Genomic DNA, 5,703 nt, shown 5'->3' with positions numbered 1-5,703 from the left:
TAATGAAATAAGGGTTTGCTGGTTCTTTAAACAAGCAATTTCTCCTTGGGACTAATATTACTATTAAGTTGAACAATCTGGAATCAGGAAGTCTCAAATGAATGGTTTGACTGAAGAATGCCTTCCACTAGTTGGCAATGTAATTTTTGAAACTGTTGTTAAATTAGTTAATTCTCTTTAATTAGTTGCTGTAGCCACTCTTAAGGAAGGATGGTATCTTCTGTCAGGTGTGGGACATTGTTGGATTTTTTTTTTTTAGCTCACAGAGCAGCCTGTTTCAATTAAAAGAGGATTGGGATCTTTGTCAAAAAAGTTTCAGTTTAGCTGGACAGGTCAGCCAGATAGCAGCACAGTGAAGGTGTGTTTCCTAAGAAATGAGCTTGTCTAAGGGCTCAGCTGCCCTGAAGGAAGAATGTCCCTGTCCCCCTCTGCTCCCCCAGTCTCCTACATGCTCCCACTGCTTGCCTCAGGCTAATCTGCTCATCATTTGGGGCCTCTGTCAGCTCAACGGAGTCAGGCAGCAAGGAACAGACAAAGCAAGCTGGATAGTCATCTAGTGCAATGGTGAATAAAACTTGTTTATGAAGAAGTTCAGTGCCTGCCAGAGCCCTCACAATGGAGGCAGCTGGATTGCAGAAGCAGAAGGAAGAAGAGCTGCATAAGCGGGAGGGGAGAGGGGGACATCTTTCTTTCAGGAGCAGAGCATTAGCTTGACTCAGCTTCCCGCAAAGCTACAGCTTCACTTTCACCAAGTGATGATTTCCCTTTTTTCCCCCTGCAACACATGGCTGTGAAGACAACCTGAGGGAACAGTTTTCATGTAGGGTTTACTGTGATCTCAGCCTGTGCTCTTGCTTTCCATGCCTCATGCATGGCCAAACGTTTTGTTTCTGGGCCTGAAAGCCAAACTCTACAAAAAACAATGCTATTTTTCCTTAGGATCCTTCCTGGCATGCTTGCTGCAGGGATGCTGGTGCAGGCATAAGAGAGGCAGTGGTTGGGGCTGGAACACCATATGTGCACCCATTTATGCTAGCTATGAAACCACGCCTCGCTGGCTTGGACCGCCTCTTATTTTGCTCTGGCTTTTGATTTACACCCTCCTGTGGTAGTAAAAAATATAACCGGTTCCAAAGTTTTATAAGAATAGAAAGGAGTTGCTCATCATGATTTGGACATTTGTCTTTTGCCTGCTTAAAAAAACCGCTGGGCTTCACCCGGGCTTCCAGACAGTCCCAGTGAGCTTGGGGTCAGTATGTTCACTGGCAACACAGAGGGCAAAGGTGCCATTCCTGGTATCTGACCCTATTTCATCACTTCACATTTTGGAAAGGCTCAGTCATCATTCTTCTAATATTATCATGGGCTGTTTCTTATTGCTGGAAGAAAGTACCTACTGTCAGGGGGAAAGTTCCTGTATTATCTTCCTGTGCTCAAGAAATGACCTAGTTGTCACTAGGGGATGTTTAAAATTGTCTGACAGAAGCCTTGGTAGTACATGGGATACTGTGCATGGTGACAAACTGCTCTGTTATTTCGATGGGGAAACGTGTATCTTTCCTCTTTCCACTTCTGGGCAGAGCCGTGTCAGTCTCGGGCAGACACACAAGTTCTTCATGTATTGCCGGTGGGAAAACGCAGCTTCTTGCTAACGGGTCTCAGCAGGCTGTTCTGATGGAGAAAACTGATCCCTTAGCACAGCCTGCTGGCTGTTAGCAAGACGGCAAGCAAGGGAGAAAATTACAGCTTTATATGTAAGAGGGGAAGTAATAGTGTTACTGCTGTAGGCCTAACGGTCTCAGTCTACATCTGAGCAAGTTTTACAGTGAGGTGACGGCATTTGCTGCAGGTGGAAAAATGGAGACGCTGTCTGGCACACCGGCCCTCTCTAGACCTGAAACAGAAGCGGTAAACTGAAACCAAGTACAGTCTGAGGATAAAGGTGCTCTGTGAGGAAAAGCAAGTTAACGCCTGAGGGGCCAAGGCAGGTGCTAGGAAAGGAGAGGTGATAAATCTGGGGCGGAAAGGGATAATTACTGCCTGCGGGAGAATGAGGGGCATGAGATCAGTGGACACCCACAACCTGCCATACAACTGATGTCTTAGAGGGGATGATTTTTAGTATCTGGTTATTTAACATCCATGAATCTCAGCCAGTAACTTGTTAAAGCTGTTTTGCAGGCCACCCTAAAAGACGAGGCTTGAGAGGTCTGAGGTTGTTTTGTGGAAAATGCTCTCATGCTGGTGTTAAGGACCATGACATGTTTCTGTCTCTCATGAAACATCTGCTCAAGTCTGGTAAAGCCCAAAAGCCACCATCACGGTGTGGCACAAGAAGACAGCTGAAAATTCAGAGGCATCTCCAATGTCCTCAGCCCTTGCAATGGCAGCCATGTCCTGGTAATCTATGGGCCTATCTGTGCTCTTGTGGCCCTGTTGCTGGAGTAGAAGGTATGTTTCTAAGGTGTGTTTTTGTAAATCTTATTTTTATTACAAACAGTAAATTCAGTTCACCTTGGCTAGCACTTAAGTTCATAAATTACAGCAGCAATGAAGATGACCCTGGCGGTGGTGTCCTTTCCTATGTAATTTGAAAATTTCCCTCTACAAATGCCAGCAGGAGCCCCACATAGGATTTCATACTGCTGTAAAATACACACATCACCTTTCCAGCTTGATGTGGTATTTCATCATGAGCATCATTTGTTTCCTGTGAAATAACTTATTCTGCTCATCTTGCTGATGACAAGTTGAGGCAATTCGGGTGACTTGTGTCTTATGTGCTGTTTCTGAACTGTGTTTTCTAACACACAAAAAAGGATGAATTATGGTGCTGATACTGGTTGGAAGAAGCCAGAAGTCTCATGACTGAGGCAGCAAACAAAGCTCCGCACTTTGGAGGCAGTGACACAAATGGTGTATATGTCTTGAAAAGGGGATGTGGGAACCTCACTCATTAAACAAAGGAAGGAAACCAGTCCCAATCCCAGAGGAATGATGAAGGCAGAGTTTGTGTGACAGCACTGTTCATACAAAAATCTGAGTGTGAAGTAACTCCTGGGAACAAAGTCCAGGTGCAGGAAGGCGTTGGCTGGTTTGAGAGCATGGCTGCTCTGAGTGATCGCAGGACAACCTGGTCGGGCCATACCCCAGGCAGGCCCAGGTGCTGGGCCAGAGGAATGAGAGACGACACGGCCAGGCCTTTACTCTAGATGTTAGCACCCACGCTAGCTGTTCTCTGACATGATGCTGATTTGTGAATCCGGGCCCAGCTTAGATCACCTGGTCTAGTTCTGCATTTTTATTTCTGCCTGAGAAGACCTGCAGTAGGGTGCGGGATAGCAGTGACTGAAGTCCCTGGTTTATTGGCCTCGTCCTGTGAAAGCTCTTGGACTGCAGTTGTGTCCAAGGCTGGCCAGGGTTCTTGTTCATATTTCAGTGTTGGTCCAATTGCTTTTGCTGATAAAGATTAGTCTAAAGTTAAGATTAGCTTTTGTGTCAGAGAAAGTGTGAGTTAATATTGGGTGTAAGAGAGGTCACAGAGGTAAGTGAGCACCGCATCATGCACCTATCTTTGCTTTGTTTCCAGCTGTGGCCCTGGTGTGTGCCAAGGGGATGCTCACGGTTGAATTTAGGCTTAGACTGTCAGGGTTCAGGACAGAAATAATTTAGGATCTCTATTACTAGGTCCTTCATGAACAAATTGGATCGATTTAAGATAGGAGATCCAGGGGTAGACAGAAACTTGTCTCTAGGGTTGCATTCAGTTTGGTATAGTGAGAGCTGAAGGTACAGATTATTTTCTAGGTAGCAGATAAAGCTCAGAGGATATTTTATGGTTAACAAAGGCTGTTGCCTTTCTTTTAATTTTGATTTGGGGTTGGGTGGCATGCTTAGATTAGGGTGACAACTAACGTTTGGGCTAGGGTTAGGCCATGTGCTGACATTTGCTTCGTAGTCTCTGCCCACCCTAGACCTGTTCTACCTGTGCCCTAATTGTCACTTTTGTCTGTGATAGCCTTAAATCTAACTTGGTGTCTCTTTCTAGCCACTACTGCAGGCTCATCAGTCCTTGATTACATGAGTGTTATCTCTAAGTAGACAGAGACTGAATACTGCTTCAAAGACAATAAATGTTCCTCTAAACTTTTATCTCAATTCTAGAGGGCAGTTTTGTGCCTCGGCAAAATGGAGGCAGAGGGCAGAAATCCTGGATCAGCTCTGACAGAGGAAGACACAGTTTGACTGTGTAAGAAAAAAGGTTGCATAATTGTTCTCTTTAATGTACATGGGGACTGGCAAAAAGAATGCAGATACTGGCTCAAGTGAAACCAAACTTGCACAGCCTTGGAGAGTGGTGTCTTCAGGTGACCTCAGCTGCTTCCAGCTAAATAAAGGGACTTTGACTGCTTTCTGAGGACAAAGCTTCATCTGTAGATGTGGATATACTGAAAACTGTTACATTTGATACATTCACATCATCAGAATGAATTTTAGAGTTTCTGGCAGATCTTTTCTTAAATGCACTGAGCTAGAAGGTGGGACTGGGTTGGGTCTGGTGCAGGCAGAGAGGCAGAGAAGCACAGCAGCCACTCAAGGAGTCTGGAGCACACGGAGCCACTGGGAGGTAGTTCATAGGTGGGGTCACCATGAAAGGGCTACACTTGGACTTCCACTTTCCCGTTAGGAACTCCCCTGTAGAAAAATTTGGCTGTGGAAAATAAGAAAAAAAAATTATATATTTGGATATTTTAGAACCACAAAAGGAGACAACAGTACAGCCCTTTTGCTATTTATGTTCCACAGCCATTTCATGCTTTGGGTTTGGCCCTCCTACCCTGTTCCCTAAGTGATGCTGGGTGTTTCTTTGGGCAGCACAGGTAACACTGCCTGAAAAGAAGTGATGTATGACATGGCGCGCTGGGTGGTCAGGCAAGTTAGAAGTAGCAGTGTAATATAATGTGTTGATTTCACCTCAGAAGAATGAGCCTGGTATACTCTAATAATAAATTTCCTGCCTGTGATTTTGTTGTGCAGAGGAAATGCATATGGGTGGAAAAGATAACTTAAGGTGTACAATGTTGGATGTAGATCTGAAGGACTAAAGTTCAATTTCTAGTCACAGATAACATATGTGCTTTTGATTAAATCACTCCTACCCAGTCACTCTGTCCCATTTGTAGCTTGATGATGAGAATTGTCTACTGCAGAGGGCTGTAAATCCAGCAGTGCTACTCCACTGATTAAATAGACGATGCCATAGAATTGCCAATACAGGCTGTGACAATCAACGGTAACATGGTGAATCTTTCAGATCTTGAGGACTGACAAATCATATGTCAGGTTGCTGCTGGCAATATAGTATCATAGAATAGTTTGGGTTGGAAGGGACCTCTAAAGGTCATCTAGTCCAACCCCCTGCAATGAGCAGGGACATCTTCAACTAGATCAGGTTGCTCAGAGCCCCGGCCAACCTGACCTTGAATGTTTCCAGGGATGGGGCATCTACCACTTCTCTAGGCAAACTGTTCCAGTGCTTCACCACCCCCACTGCAAAAAATTTTTTCCTTCTATCTAGTCTAAATCTACCCTCTTTTAGTTTAAAGCCATTCCCCCTTGTCCTATCACAACAGGCCCTGCTAAAAAGTCTCTCCGCATCTTTCTTATAAGCTTCCTTTAAGTACTGAAAGGCCTCCAAGTCTC

This window comes from Aptenodytes forsteri, unplaced genomic scaffold, assembly GCF_000699145.1.
Source record: "Aptenodytes forsteri isolate BGI_AS27 unplaced genomic scaffold, ASM69914v1 Scaffold82, whole genome shotgun sequence".
NCBI lineage: Eukaryota > Metazoa > Chordata > Aves > Sphenisciformes > Spheniscidae > Aptenodytes > Aptenodytes forsteri.
This window is presented reverse-complemented; position numbering follows the sequence as displayed.